Below are 17383 nucleotides of genomic sequence, written 5' to 3'. Positions count from 1 at the left end.
TATACTGTTAAGTGAAACTGCAATACAATCTAAGTTTATTTTCGGAGTGTTTGCTGTATAATTGGATTTAGTGAAATGTTTAGAGGTGCAGTAGGCATGACTTTGAGTAGATAATGAAAGAAAATGCAAAATGAAAAAAAAAGTAAATAACAGAGACAACTTGTAAAGATGGCTACTTTAAAATGGAAAAACAAGGACTATATGAAGAGTGGCATAAGCTCTTAAAATAAGCAAGCTTTTTGCCTATGGCATTATGTGACTCATCTCAGAACATGTTCTGGACTCCCAAAGATCATTCTTGTCCTAACCCTCCCATGTTCTCTCTAAGTCCCTTAGTTCTAGGCTTCTCTAACCCAGATCTTCTCATCTGCTCTTTTTGCTTTAGGTCACCCACTCTGACTTCTATACCCCAGTTGTTCCGCCTATTCTTTAGTAAACCCTTTTAGGAAGCAGTTTTGTTTAAATACATTTTGGCTGTTTATATCCTTGGAAAATCTCACACTATGCTTGAGTTTTCATTTCCCATGTCCACATTTAAACTCTTTCCCTAGAGAAATCAGTTCCAGATGTACCGAGATGTGTCCTGACAGTGAAAGGGACACAGGAATAAAATCAGTTAGCAGTCACAACCCAGTCACCAGATCTAAGACAGGTGACATAATATTAAACCACTGAGGGACAGCTTTGACTGACATTAGCTAAGAAATCAGATCTTAACAAGAGTTCCCAGTGGAAGCAGACTAAAAACATTTGGAGGGGCTCGTGTAGGTCACATTATCCCCCAGTAAATTTGACCCAAGTCACACAAAATCATATAGAACACCACCTTCTCTACCTTTACAAATTCAACAACAGCCAATCCCAAATATACCAACTTCAAGCATAATAATCACCAGAGAATCCATCCCTTTAGCAGTAAACATAGCATATGCATACGATCTATGACAAGAAGTTATCCCTAAAATGTTTCAATTTTGGATATTTCTCATACTCAAGTTGTCTGAGAAGTGTGAGGAGGCCGTGGTCTCAAAAAAATTGTCTGGCAGGCTTTGCACAAATGTTTCTTCTTTTGCTTTTGTTTTTCTATTAAAATCTTTACTGGACTTTAATCCTAAATCTTAGGGGGATCAAGTTCTTAAATGAAATAAATCTGTTCTAAACCCTGTCCTGGACACTTTATGGCCTAGACAAGTCACTTCATTTTTTATTAATCTTTGTTTTCCCTTTAAAAAATTAATAGTAAAAGTAGTTATCTTACAGTATCATTGTGGATTTATTACATTTATAAAAAGTACATTTACAACTTCTGATGCAGCACCTGCAACACTAACCATCAAGGAATGATAAATGGTCTTAGCTAACTTCAAGCAACACATATTTGAGCACAGAGTAGGAATATTATCTTGTGAGGATGATAATCATGGTTGACTTGTTAACTTTGACTTACGGTGCTATTAGTACAGTGAGAGATGTAAGAAACATATAAAAACCACAGCAATACTAACAAAAATAGTTATACTAAGGGTAGTACTGAACCTTCAAAATTATAGGAGTCATTTCCCCCAGGACAGTTGGAAAAGATTGGATTTGAAAATGGCCTAAATTACGGTAACAGGAAAAGCAGAGGCTGAAAAAGCTGGGGAAATAAAAACTTAAAACAACAGATTAAATATACATTGACTAGAATACAGTTTGTGGAGAATACCAGTTCATCTAGGGAACAAATGAGTTAAGGCTAAGAAGCAGGTTAGGGTCACATCATGGAGGGTTTTGGATGCCAGGCTAAGATGTTTGGATTTTATATGTAAGCAGTGGCTATCAGTGATGGGTTTTGAGAAGCATAAGGGTATGATTAGACACTTTTTAGAAAATTAGACTTGTTATTGGAAAGAAAAGTTGAAGAAGGAAATCATGGTTAGGGGTGTTTTAGAAAGCTGGGAGGCACCAAAACCATCTAAACCACAAACATTTATATTACAGTTGAGATAACAAGAATGGCAATAGAAAATCCTTGTGTTTCCAATTTCATCTTTCTTAAGTCATGATACCCAAGTACATGGGAAACGTTCTGTTTCAAAAAGCACAAGAGGAAACTGTTTAGACTAAGAACAAGACCCTCTACATCAATAATAAAGTGAAGGAGGATCGGAACTCTGAGAGAAGAATGCCATTCTCAGGAAATGATCTCTGTGAAGTGCTGCTTTGAATGACTTTATCCTTTAAGAGTGTTGTGCTATTGCCCTATTATGTTTTCAGAGACAATATTTTAGAACGTTTTGTGCTTTACTGAGCATAAGACCAATATTTCATAAAATTCAGATGTGTTCCTCTTCTTTCAGCAAAAGAGCATGGGGGCTTAATAACACAGTACGGAAAACTTTTATGCCAGTTTACAAGAATGCCAAGAGGAAAATATTAACTTTTAAGATAAGCACTGAAATTTAGGAACAGAAAATGCCAGTATATGTTTGGAGTGGCTCTCTCTTAATGGCCTCAAAATACGTTGCAAAAATAATCTCAAAAGTCCATACAAGAAGGCAGATAGATGATAACTGCTGTCCATTGTATTTAGTGGAAGTGGGTGATCAGGTATAGAGAAGAATGAAGCTCGGCTTCATTTCAACACTTCCAAACCTCTGAAGTGAGAACTACTGCCAAGTTACACTTTCAAGAGTAGAGGGAAGAACATTTTGCAATAATCAACCCATCCTTTGTCTGTTGAGTGATGTTTCCTATTTCTATTCTTTTTTAGAAATATAGTAAAAACTGGCAGATGCAAAGGTGACTATGCATTTGATCTTCCCAAAATTTTCTTAGGAGTAGGGTCTTAAATAACTATTTACTGGCTCTTCACAAAATGCTATACAATGATAGCTACAGATTATTCTAGGCATCTAGGTCTGAAACAAGAATACTCATTGAATGAGTGCCAGTTATCAAGCTAGAGAGATACAAAGATGAATAATAATCAGTACTGTAATTAATATGCTACAGGGAGCAGAAGAGATGAGAAAGGCATTTCCACTGGCCTGAGACAAATGAATTGGCTCTTTATAGAAGTGGTGATGTGTTTTGTGATGAGATGTGGATGCTGTAGAATTTGAGTTAGAAATGAAACTAGCAGCATCTCCTCAAATTGCAGTCTTAATAGAATGCAATCATAAATAGATATACCAAGGTATTTTGAAAACATGCAAAATATTTTCAAGTATACAGGATTTTTTTTTATCATTTTGTGCAAACCTCCAGTTATGTTAGAACTATCATGATCCCCATTTTATAGATAAGAAAACAAAGACTAAAAGACAGAGTCATATCAAAATTATGAGACTGACAAGCTGCCTACTACTCTAAGGAGGCACCTCAAAATTAAAAAATTAAATAAACAGCACTGATATATAGATTTTGAACTCATTCCAATTAAGAACTTGAATATGAATAGTAAAGAGATGAAGTCTAAAGCAAATTTTTCACATTAATTTATGTTTCTATACTTTAGCAACTTACAACAAAAATCCATGAAGTGAATATTCTAACCAGTGAATTACAAGGTTGTATGTGTTAAAAATGCAAAGTGAAGAGGTTGTAATTTTTATTTGCATCTAAGTTTTCTTCAGTTTGCTAGACTTATACTAAATATCCTAGAAATAATCCAGACACCAACTCGTTTTCATTGTTATCAAACTTTATGAAGCCACGACAACTGAACAGTTTAATTATATAGGCTGATTGTAAATCCCATGCGATTCTGGTATTTGGGGAGGTGTAGCCAAGGGACATTAAGGAGGATGGAATGGAGCTACTTTAATTTATTTTTGGTTAAAATTAGCTCTCCAGAGAATGATGTCAGTGAGAACAATTAATCTCTTTCTAGAATTTTTAAAGAGGTAATAAACGTGAGGCTTGTTGAGTCATCTCTGTATATGAAAAGGAAAATAAAATATCTTTTCTACAAGCAATTAAGATAAAAGGACCTAATACTCATATTTGATGATTCCATAATGGTATATTAATTACATTCATTGTGAATCTGCATTAGATCAATGAGTTGACGTTGAGCTATCACTATTTCTCAGCCTTGTAATCCTCATATAATTAGATATCTAAGGCAATTCTTCTGGGCCAAATACCTACTTTCAAAGAAAGGTGTGCATTACGCATCATATGGTGAAAAAGGAACAGTAAGAGATGTGGTTATGACTCATTTGACCAATAACTACTTATATTACCTTGGGACTTCTCCTTCATTTTGAGTCTCACTTTTATTATCTATGATACTATGAGATGAAAGCATTATCTCCGGGTTATTCTAGCCTCAGTATCCTATGATGCTTAGACATGACAGCTATAACTTCAGAGAAGTAGATTTATTTCCAAAAGCTCAGCAGACATTTAAAAATATCTCTGCTTTTCCACCGTTATAGTTTGGGGAAATATTGTATGGCTTGCTATTAAGGCTTTAGAATCTCAAATATTCCCAGCTGAGCATTTGAGCTCTACATATACTATAGCTTCCTTCGGTGCACTGGTCAGCAGGAGAAACATACAACCAAATAAACAATACACATATCCAGAGAGATTTTAAAACTAGCTAGTCCTTAAAATAAATTTGGTAAAAAGTTAAAATTCTAAGCTTCATGGCCTATGAATGGAGACAAGCCAAAACAATGGAAGTCATATTCACGTTAGGGAGAAAAATCTGTTTTTCTTTAATAATTCCCTGACTTGTGTTCACTTAAAATCCAATGGAAAATTCTAAGCATTGCTGTGTTGTATTTGCAAAAAGTCTTATATATGTTCTAAAGAAGATATCTGGAAATGGCAAGTATCCCTTCCTTTCGAGAATTTTTTTCTTTCCAGTTTCCATTACACTAATTAGTCATAAACAGAAGTCATTGTTGCTCTATAGAGACAGACCCTATCTTCTTAAAACCAAGAGACCTTGTAATATGACCTGTCTCTTCCAAAATATATTGCTTAAATTAAAATAATACATTTTAGCTTTAAACATCAGTAGTTCCAAGATACCCCTAAGAACATATACCCCTTAGCATGTAACCTTTAAGAAATTATTTTCAATGTTATCTCTCAAAGTGAAACTACTAAACAAGATAAAAGAGATAAATAAATTTTAATTATTAAATTTTAAGTCTGGGGTCAAAACACTCCATGTTACCTAGTTACTGTAAGAGGTTGAAGGGAGAATAGTTACAGTATAAGAAATGGTACCACGTACAGAGGAAGGATGGGCTTCTAGGCATAGAGTCAAGAACTGAGTGTGAAGAAGGAATGAATTGTGATACAAATATTCAAAATCTCAGCTCTTATTTTCACACTGCCTCATTTCATAGCACTTACTTAACAGAGATAGTTTTGGCTCTTTGGTTTGAAAAGCTTACAAATCTCTATAGATGCTATCTCACACACACAATAAAATGAACCAGGTAAACAGCAGAATCCTGGTAATTTAATAGTAAACCTAGAAGGAAACTGACTTAATGCTTCATGAATATTGCAACCAATCATTTTCAGAACACTCAACATAGAGGTCATTCCTTATCCCAAAACAACCTGAGAGCAAAATCTGTAACCTGAGATGTCTGTCTAAATAGCATAGAGGGTGGTGGTGATGGTGGAGGGCACTTGAGGGGAAGAGCACTGGGTGTTGTACGGAAAACAATTTGACAATAAAATATTATGGAAAAAAAAATAAATAGCATAGAGAAATTATTACTTTCTAGGGCAGCCATAGCCTCTTGCTAAATATATACTGGAAGAGAGAAAACTCTTTAACTTCTAGATTTCACATACCTATAAAACAAAAAATCAGACAAAATAGTAGGTTGAACCACAGGAGTATAGTTAAGAAACTACAGAAAGAAACTGAATACAGCCTGCAATAGCTTCCTCAATCTAACCTCTATAAGGATGAAACTCAAAAAACTTAGGGTGTCTCTGTAGTTGGGCATCTGACTTTGGCTCAGGTCATGATCTCACAGCTTGTAGGTTTGAGCCCTGCATCTGGCTCTGTGCTGACAGCTCAGAGCCTGGGGCCTGTTTCATATTCTATATTCTGTGTCTCCCTCTCTCTCTGCCTCTCCTCCCCGCCCCCACCTCTTACGCCTTCAACAATAAAAGACAATTCTATTAAAAAAATAAAACAGAATCATAAGAGAAACATTTCTCTGGACCTGATGTGGCTAAGAGTGTCACCAATTCCTCACTAAGGAGGGACTGAAAATACTGTCCAAAAACGACTGTTGGCCACGGAGGCAGGTGTGACCTTCAGACGCCCGCCTTCCTGCCATGAGCGAAGGACATGTCCTCACCTGGAACAAGGAATTGACGCAAAAAAAAAAAACTACCCTATACGGACATACCAATACTCTATTCCCCCCTCCCCCCAACCAACCTCATAAAAACCCGCCACCCCACCCCTGGGTGCAACTTCTCTGGCCCATTCTGTCCAGACCAGGGAACCTCACTTGAGAGCATTCCCAATAAAGGCCTTTTACATTTATTTCTGACCTCAGTTTTCTGCATCCTCTCTGTGGCCTTACAATGATGTTTACCATTAAGTAAAACTCATATCCTATCTATCTATCTATCTATGCATACACACGAAGTTAACTATTTAGAAAACCACATGTTAGTGAACATGTAAGTTCAGCCATCAAGTAATTCATTTGTTGGTGTGATAATTCCAAATAAAGATAATTCTTCTAGGGCTACTATCTGTATAAGCCCATATTCTTTGACTACAATATGATGAAATTAAAATATTTTGGGTCTAAAAGCTTTATTTAAACTTGATTATAAAGGTTTAGAGTTACATGTTTAACCAATGGATCAATATACAGCATTTTAAGTTGATTAAAGATTCAAAAATCTTTCTTCCAAACAAATAACCAAAAGAAAATCCTAACCAAAACCAAAGTAATAAACATTTGTACAAAATATTTACAATTTGATTTTGTTCGTGTTACTATCCTAATAAATCAAAACACAACTAAAAATTTTGAACTCATCACTACAAGAATCTTTATGGGGACAGAAGGCATAATTCAAAAGCTAAAACCAAAATGCCAGGCAAAGGATTTGCTATTTTTCTCACACACTTCTCATCACCCACAATATCTCCAGAAAACTCAATTACTCAGCAATCAGATGCAAAGGAGAGAGTATATAAATTTATTTTTTAAATTAAACATGTAATGAGAGGAGAGTTACCATTCTGAGGGACATTTTTGCTTCTTTCGCTCTATGAACTAAGTTGCTTCATTAAAAACATATTGGTAAATAACTAGAGATTGGAGGAAGCACAACAGACTTAGAGATGATAGATATTTCTCTGGATCCTATTGCCTTTAGGAACTCTATATCTGTTCCTAGATTTAACCCTCATAATTGCTTAGGAAAGCTATTCCTAAACTCAGGTTTCCTGGAACAGTGGGATGCACTGAGCCAGTCTGAGCAAGTAAAACATGAACAAGTGATGTTAGATTTATACCATTAGATGTTTAGTATTCTGTCATATTTGTTTACTTGCTTGGTTTTCTTGTTTTGAATCTGGTTTTCTAGTTTGTTGGGTTTTTTTCTTTGTTTCTATTATACTTAATATCTAAGATGGAAGAACAACTTAAAATATGGGTGAGTAACAGCAGAAAAATGGCAGCATGGGAATCTCTTATAGCTAGTCCTCTCCTCCAGAAACATTAATTGGAACAACTACCCACATGTGACAATTATTTCACAAGAGACAAGAATTCTAGATGAGTGACTACAGCACATAGATGAAGCAAAGCAATTAGAAAAGAATCATCAAAGAAGTAGGAAACATTGATTTATACTACTGTCATCATCCCTCCCCCAAGCCCAGAGCAGTGCAGTACAGAGAGAGACAGCCTTCCCATGGGAGGAGAGCTACTTGAGCACCCGGTTTACCACAGATGACAGAACCATCCCACCCCAGCACCAGGCTAACTCCTGGCTAACACCAGGGTTTATAGGAGCTTCCATCAGGCTCCTATAAACCCAGCCCCCTGGCTCACCCTGGCACCTGCCCTCTCCAGCAGCCCCACGACATTCCCATGGTGCTAAGAAGTTCCTATAGCCTCAGGATTCCATGAGCCTAGGCTCCAAGGTGGGCCGAACACCAGGCTGACTACCAGATACCCAAACCCCCAGCCCATCCAACTATCAGCCCAGCCCTCATGAACATAGGTTCTAGACCAGTCTCCCTAGACGCAGGTTCCCAGTCCTTCCCAGTGACAGTCTGGTCTCAGCAGACTCAACTGCTAAGCCAGCCCCCTGAGCCAGGTTATAGGCAAACTCCCATGTCCCCAAGCTTCAAGCTCACTCCTGCCCCATGACCCCAGGCTTCCAGCCCATCTCACTCCTGGACCAGCCTCTGTTAGATCCAGATGCCAAGCACATCTCTGTGGTGCCCAGGGCCTGGTTGGCCCTATGAGCCATGGTCCAAGCCAGCCAACACCGATCCAAGTCCCAGGCCCACCCACAGGGTCCCAGGCATCAGGCTCGTCCCTGTGTACAGAAACAAGAAGACCACCCACTTGCTGATTCAGGTACCACACCTGCCCACCCGAGGATATCAGCAGCAAGTCTGCCTTTAGACACCACCCTATGGTCTACCCAGAATCTCTGGACAGGCTGACTGGTGATGGGCTTTGCCTGCCAAAAGCCAATCAGTCAAGATTGGAAGACGTGCCCACTTCCTCAAATGTACAGGCACCAATGCGAGGCCACAGGATCATGAATAATTAAGGAAACACGACTCCACCAAAGAAAATGAATACAACTCTTGCCAGAGTCCATGTCCAGCAGGTCCAGGGCTCCCGGCAGGATGGATGGTATTGGCAAAAGGGAGTGAGAGCACCTCAGTTTCTTTTTGATCACCAGGCAGGCATCTCTGCACTGACCAGAGAGTCAGCTTTATTTACTGAAAAAAATGTGTGGGGTACAAAACAGGAGTGGCAATTGTCTTAGACACTGTTCCTGATGACAAATTCTTGGTATGTAAAAATTTTCCAGAACATAGATTAGTAGAAGACTCATGCATAATCTTTATCAATAGTTATCGATGTAAGTGATTTAGATGCTTATCATATGGGGAAGGAAGGTATCCTCAGCATTCAAATACAAGGCAATGTTTTTAGCATAGCAAAAGCAAAAGCTAGTTCTTTGTGAGCAGGGGTCAACAGCCTGTTTTCTTGAAGGGAAGAAAAACAGGGTTCTCAGGAAATGTAATATTTGCTCCCACAAACACAAAAGAAGAAACTTCTATAAGTTCCTTCACAAGGTGCAATCAGCATATTTTTAGGATAAAGGGGATAAGTCACTCCTGATACCAATCAACAAGGCACCTTGGGGGTCAGTGCTTAAGCAAAAATAATTGAGTGGGGAGTAGACATTGGTCACCTCCTGACGGCGGGAGGCCTTGCAAACCCACCTCACAAAGAATTTTGTTTTGGGGGGTTTTTTCTAAACATAATGAGTTCAGAAAATGGCTTCCAACAAACTCTAATGAATGGCCCTAAGAAAAGGATCTAGAACTGCCTGAAAATAATTCAGAGTAATCCTCTTAAAGAAATTCAATGAGGGGCACAGTCGGTTAAGCATCTAGCTTTGGTTCAGGTCATGATCTGATGGTTTGTGGGTTCAAGCCCTGCGTCAGGCTCTATGCTGACAGCTAGCTCAGAGCCTGGAGCCTGCTTTAGATTTTGTGTCTCTCTCTCTCTCTCTGATCCTCCCCTGCTAGTGCTGTCTCTCTCTGTTTCTCAAAAATAAATAAAAAAACATAAAAAAATTAAAAAAAAGAAATTCAATGAACAACAATAACAACAACAACAACAAAAAAAACCATAGGAAAACTAAATGAAATTAGGAAAACAATACAGGAACCAAAGAGAAGTTTATCAAAGAAACAGAAACCTTTTAAAAAAATAGAATTCCTAGAGTTGAGAAATGCATTGACTGAGCTGAAGAACTGAATAAAAAGCTACAACAGAACACTCAATAGAGTAGAAGAATTAATAAGGTGGAAGACAGGTCATCTGAAATCATCCAGTCATAGGAGCAAAAGGCAAAACAAAATTAAAAAGAGAGAAGAAAGTCTACTTGAATTATAGAATACCATTAAAATAAACAATCTACACATTACTAGAGTCACTGTATCAGAAAAGAGGAAGAAAGCTTATTTAATGAAATAATGCCTGAGAAATTCCAAAATTGGAGGATAGATTTGAACATTTAATTTCAGAAAGCTAATAGGTCACCCTCAAATTTCAACTCAAAATGATCTTTTCCATATACATTATAATAAACCTGTCTATAATCAAAGACAAAAAGAATTTTAAACACAGCAAGAGAAAGACATTTTCATATATAAAGGAATCCCCATAAGGCTATCAGTAGATTTCTTAGCAGAAACCTAAAGGACCGGGAGAGAGGAAGAGAATATATTCAAACTGCTGAGAGAAGAAATGCTCAAGAATATTTTACCCAGCAAAGTGTTCTTCTAGGAATGAAAGAGAGATACTTTCCAAACACACAAAAGTTGAAGAAGTTTATCACCACTAGGCCTGCCTCATGAGATACTGGGAGGTGTTCTTCAAGCTGAAATGATAGGATACTAATTATTAACTAAAAACATAAAATATCAAGCATAATCAAAAAGGCAAGTATATGGTCAACTTCAGAATACTCTAATACTCTATTACTGTGGTATTTTAACTCCTTAACTCTTGTAAAAAAAGATTTAAAGAATAAGAGCATTAAAAATAAATATAGCTGCAATAATTTGTTAATGGATAAATGATACAAAACTTCATAAATAGGACATCAAAAACAAAATAGAAAGAGAGTAAAAGGGTAAGATTTTCATATGTGATTGAAGGTCAGTTGTTATCATCTTAAAATAGACTGTTATATCTACAAAATACCTTATATATAAGCTTCATGTAATCACAAACCTAAAACCTAAAGTTGATAGCCAAAAGAAAAAGAGAAGAGAATCAAAACATCACTAACAAAGACAAATTAACAAAAGATCAATTAACAAAAGAAAGGAACAAAGAAACTACAAAACAGCCAGAAAATAAAATAGCATTATTAAGTCTTTACCTATCAATAATTATTTTATATGTTAATATATTAATTTCCTGAGGCAAAAGGCTTTGAGCAGCTGAATGGATTAAAAAACAAGAAGACAAGATCCAACTATATGCTGTCTATACTTCAGTATTAAGGATATGCACAGGCTCAAAATGAAGGGATAGAAAAGACATTCCACGCAAATAGAAAACAAATGTGAGCAGGGAAAGCTAAACTTAATATCATGCAAAATAGATTTTAAGTCAAAAACTGTCACAAAAGGCAAAGAAGTTCACTATATAATGATAAAGAGGTCAGTTCATCCAGAGGATATAACAAATGTAAATATACATGCACCCTATATCAGAGCACCTAATATATAAAGCAAATACTAGCAGATGTAAAGGAAGACATAGACAGAAATTCAATAATAGTACAGGGCTTCGATACCCCCACTTTCAACAATGGATAGATTGATCATATAGACAGAAAATCAATAAGGCAACACTGGACTAACAGACATGCACAGAACATTGCACCCAACAGTCACATAAGAGTTTTTTCACCAGGACAGATCATATGTTAGGTCACAAAACAAGCCTCAGCAAATCTAAAAGACTGAAATCATACCAAGTATCTTTTCCAAATATAGCAGTGTAAAACTAAAAATCAATAACAAAGCAAAACCTAAAAATACACAAATGTGTGGAAATTAAACAGCATACTTCTAAGCAACAAGTAGATCAAAGAAGTAATCAAAAGGGAAATCAAAATATAGTTTGACACAGTTGAAAATGGAATTACAACACAAAAATTTACAGCATAAAACAAAAGCAATCTGAAGAGAGAAATTCATAGTGATAAATACTTAAATTATAAAAGAGTGAGATTTCAAACAAGCAACCCAACTTTACACCTCAGAAAACTAGAAGAATAAACTAAGCATAAAATTATCACAATATAGAAAATAACAAAGACTAGAGCAAAAGTAAACAAAATAGAGACCTATAAAAATAATAGAAAACATCAACCAAACTAAAACCTGGTTTTTGAAAACATAAACAAATTGACAAACTTTAGCTAGACTAACCAAAAATAAAATGGAGGATTCTCAAATTAACCACAAATGAAAGTGGAGACATAACAACTGATAACAAAGAAGCACAAAGGATCATAATATCCTATGAATAATTACATGCCAATAAATCAAATCACCTTAAAGAAATAGATGAATTCCTAGAAACATACAATCTACCCAAGACTGAATCATGAAGAAATAGAAAATTTGAGGGGACAAATAATGAGTAGGGGGATTAAAACAGTAAGCATAAACCAGCCAACCAAAACAGCCCAGGAGCAGATGATTTCACTGGTGAACACTACTAAATTTAAAGAGAATTGACACCGATTCTTGTCATACTCTTCCAAAAACTGAAGAGGAGAGCACACTTTCAAATTCATTTTATAAGACTAGCATTATTACCCTGATACCAAAGCCAGAAAGGGACATACAAGAAAAGAACACTATCTGCCAATATTCCTGATAAATCTAGATTTAGAAAATTCTAAACAAAATACTAGCAAAGGGAATTCAACAGTGCATTCAGTGGATCATACACCAAGAATCAAGTAAAATTCATCCCTGGGACATAAAAATAGTTCAACATACACAAATCAATAAATGAAGGTGATATATGAATGAAATAAAAATCACGTGACCATCTCAATAGATGCAGAAAAAGCATTTAATAAAATTCAACATTGGTTCATTATAAAAACTCTCAATTAATTGGGTATAGAAGAAATGTACATCCACATAATAGAGGCCATATATGACAATCTCACACTAACATCATACTCAATAGAGAGAACTTGAAAGCTTTTCTTCTAAGATCTGGAACAATTACCCACTCCCATCATTTTAATTCAACATAGTATTGGAAGTCCCAACCAGAACAATTAGCCAAGAAAAAACAAAGATATTCTACCAGAAAGAAATTAAAATGTCTCTGTTTGCAGATGATATGATCTCTATGTAGAAAACCCTAAAAACACCACCCAAAAACAGAATAAACACATTCCGTAAAGTTGCAAAACCAGTATCTGAAAATAAACTGTATTTCTGTATAGAAGCAATGACCTATATGGAAAAGAGAAAAATCCTATTTACACTAATATCAAAGTCTGCAGGGGCACCTCGGTGGCTCAGTTGGTTGAGTGTGTCCTTGGCTCAGGTCACGATCTCATATCTGTGAATTGGGGCCCCACACCAGCCTCTGTGCTGACAGCTCAGAGCCTGGAAACGGCTTCGGATTCTGTGTCTCTCTCCCTCTGTTAGTTCCCTGTTCATGCCATCTCCCTCCATCTCTCAAAAATAGATAAATGTTAATTTTTTTTAATCTGCAAAATATCTAGCAATAAATTTAACCAAAAGAGTCAAAGATCTGTCTATCGAAAACTACAAGATACTGTTGAAAGAAACTGAAGAAGACATAAATAAATGGAAAGATACCTCATGCTCATGGAGCAGAAGAGCTAATATTGTTAAAACGCCCCCACTACCAAAATCTACTTATATATTCAAGGCAATCTTATATAAATTCCAACGGCATCTTTCACAGAAATAAAAAAAAATCTTAAAATTTCTATAGACCCACAAAAGACCCAAAATATAGCCAATGTAATCCTGAAAAAGAATAAAGCGAAGGCATCACTATTCTTGATTTCAAAATTTTATTACAAAGCTACAGTATTCAAAACAGTCCTGTACTGGCAATCAAAACAAGCACATAGGTCAATGAAACTCAGTGGAGAGCCCAGAAATAAACATGTGAATATAAGGCCAACTAATATTTGATAATGGAGTCAAGAATATTCAGTGGAGGAAAGACAATCTCTTCAATAAATGTTGCTGGGGAAACTGAATTGCTCAAAACAGTGAAATTGGACCCCTATCTTATACCAGTCACAAAATTTAACTCAGTATCAATTAAAGGCTAAATAAGACCCCAAATTATGAAACTCCTAGAAGAAAACAGAGAAAAAGCTCATTGATACTGGTCTTGGCAATGATTTTTTGGATGTGACACCAAAAGTGCAAGCAAGAAAAGCAAAAATAAACAAGTGGGACTGCACCAAACTAAAATCTTCTGCACAGAAAACAAAGTCAACAAAATGAAAAGGCAATCTAATGGGAGAAGATATTTGCAATCTCAAAAGGGGGTAATAGCAAAAATATATAAGGACTCTTACAACTCAACACACACACACACACACACACACACACACACAAATAATAATAATCCAATTGAAAAATGGCCTTAGAAGGGGGGGGTGCATCTGGGTGGCATCTGGGTGGCATCTTGGTGGCTCAGTTGGTTAAGCTTGCAACTCTTGGTTTCTGCTCAAGTAATGATCTTGAGATTCAGAAGTCAAGTCCCAGGTAAGGTTCTTTGCTGAAATTACAGAGCATGCTTGGGATTCTCTCTCTCCCTCTTTCTCTCTCTACCCCTCCTCCACTCATGCTTTCACTCTATCTAAATAAATAAGTTTTAAAAAAAATGGACCAAAACTTTAAATAGACATTTTTTCAAGGAAGACATGCAAAGTGCCAACAAGTACATAAAAAGATGCTCAAAATCTCTAACCACCAGGGAAATGCAAATCAATCCTACAATGAAAAATCACTTCACACCCATTGAAATAGCTTTTATTAAAAAAAAAAAAGATAACAAAAGGTTGGAAAGAACATGAGACGAGGGAACATTTGTGCACTATTGGTGGGAATGTAAATTGTTAAGGCCACTTTGGAAAATAGTATATAGAGGATTCTCAAAAAATTAAAAATAGAACTACTATATGATCCTGCAATCCCACTTACATGCATACAAGCTAAGGTAATGAGATCACTATGTTGAAGAGATATGTGCACTCCAATGTCTACTGAAGCATTCTTTACAATAGCCAACACATGGAAACAACCCAAGTGCCCATTGGAAGGTATATGGATAAAGAAAATGAGTATAGGGGCACCTGGGTGCCTCAGTCAGTTAAGCATCTGACTCTGTCTCAGGTCACCATCTTGTGGTTCACATGTTCGAACCCCACATCCAGCTCTCTGCTGTCACTACAGAGCTCACTTCAGATCCTCTGTTCCCTATCTCTCTAACCCTCCCCTGCTTGATAGCTCTCTCTCTCTCTCTCAAATAAACATTAAAAAAAATAAAGAAAAAGTATATATTTAATGGAAGATTATTAAGCCATGAAAAAAGAAGTCCAACCTGTTATTTGTTATAACATGGATGAACATTGAGGCATTATGCTAAGTGAAGTAAGTCAGACTAAGAGAAACTGTTCTCATTTATGTGTGGAATCTGAAAAAGCTATACTCCTAGAAATAGAGAGTAGAATAGTGGTTGGCAAGAGCTGGGGGTTGAGGAAATGGGGAGATATTGTTATTAAGTGTACAAACTTCCATCTACAAGATGAATAATTTCTGCGGATCTAATGTATAGCATGATCATTCTATTTAAAGTTATTGTATTATTTGCTTGAAAGTTGTTAACAGTAGATCCTACATGTTTTGGGGGGTGCAGCACAGATTGAAAAGTAATTATGTGAAGTGGATGTGTTAACTAACCTTATTGTGATAGATATTCAACAATATACATGTGTATAAAATCATCATATTGTGTTGCTTAAACTCACATATATTATATGCCAAGAACATCTCAATAGAGCTAGAAAAAACATAGAGCAAACATTATTTCATGGTAGTACACATATTGCTATTAGTTAGCACAACAAGAGAAAACTGGTAACAGCATTAAATCCTCATTTTTAAATGTTTATTTTTATTTGAGAGAGAAAGAGCGTGTGCACACATGTGCACATGTGTGCACACATGAGTAAGGGAGGGGCAGCAGGGGATGGAGAGAGAGAGAATCTCAAACAGGTTCCATGCTCACTGTGAAGCCCAATGTGGGGCCATAATCCCATGACCCTGGGACCATGACCCCAGCTGAAATCAAGAGTCAGATGTCCAACCAACTGAGTCACCCATGTGCCCTAAAGCCTCATTAACCAAAGTTAATATGTTCATGTGCAAAGATATATGAAAAGAAATTAAAGTTATAGAAAACTTTTCATTATAAACCAATTCCTATATTCCCCTGTGGCAGACAGACTTTAAGGCAGCCCCATGATCTCTGCCTTCTGGTAGTCATAACTTTGTAAATTCCCTCCCCATGAGCTTAAAAGCAGGACCTGTGCTTTGCTTCCTACCAACAGATGCTACCACAGCCATAGGCTTTCAGTCCTGCATTTATGTTGCATTATATAAGACTCAATCTCCCTTCTTCCCTTGCAGGCTTTGAAAAAACAAGCTTCCATGAAACTTAAAATCACAAGGAAACAAATGGTACCAACAACCATGCAAAAAGGGAAGTGGACACTTCCTAGCTGAATCTCCACCTAAGAACCCAGTCCTGGACAACACCTTGATTGCAGCCTATGATACTCTAAGCAGAGAATTCAGTTAAGCTGTGCCCAAACTTTTGACCCACAAAAACTCTAAAATAATGAGTACTGTTGTAAGCTGCTAAATTTGTGGTAATTTGCTATATACACTAATATTATTCAACAATCAAAAAGCTGACTTGCCATATAAATGTCCATAAGAAGAAATATGCTAGTCTAAATTACTTTCTTGAGACTTTCCTTCAATAGACATAGATAATGAAATGAAGACTGGAATTTATATATAAAGTACGACAGAACTAGGAGAAACTAACACCAATTGCTTGAAAAGAGAAAGAATAATCATTTAAAATCTTAACAAAGTAGACAAAACTACTGGATTATCAGACTCGAATGTCCGAAGTCTCAAACTGACTATCACTGCAGGAATTGCCATCCTTCTGTATACTTACATCACTTTTCTCCTAGCCACCCTTAAAATTCCAGAGTTCTCTTGGAAACTTCCTTTTATCACCAAATGCTGGTCACTTTATTTCTATGGTTCTGTAACATTTGACCTCTCATTCTCCTATGAATTCCATTCTATGAGTCCTCACTATTCCAGATCTATATAACAGCATATCCACTAGTTTTTGAGGTTTATTAATTGAACAAAAAGTTAAGGAATCCCCTCCTTGTGGTAGAATATTTAATAAAACATTGTATAAAATGTTGTCAGAGTATCTTTCCAAATGACAGTCCTGTTCAGGTAAAAGAATCTGTCAAGGCATCCCATTATCAGAGGTCACCTGAC

The 17383-nt window shown here is 36.4% G+C and overlaps 1 long non-coding RNA gene across 1 annotated transcript in view; it reads left to right on the top strand.

Moving 5' to 3' along the window:
* Window positions 1-16724, top strand: part of LOC115288997 — a 42424-nt gene extending 25700 nt beyond the window's left edge. Inside the window, exon 3 of the long non-coding RNA XR_003907317.1 lies at window positions 16481-16724. This is a non-coding gene — a long non-coding RNA (uncharacterized LOC115288997). The remainder of the gene's footprint in view (window positions 1-16480) is intronic.
* Window positions 16725-17383: the final 659 nt, after the last annotated feature.

This window comes from Suricata suricatta, chromosome 4, assembly GCF_006229205.1.
Source record: "Suricata suricatta isolate VVHF042 chromosome 4, meerkat_22Aug2017_6uvM2_HiC, whole genome shotgun sequence".
NCBI lineage: Eukaryota > Metazoa > Chordata > Mammalia > Carnivora > Herpestidae > Suricata > Suricata suricatta.
Note: the sequence above shows the minus strand (reverse complement) of the source record. Positions and strands in the feature narration are given on the sequence as shown.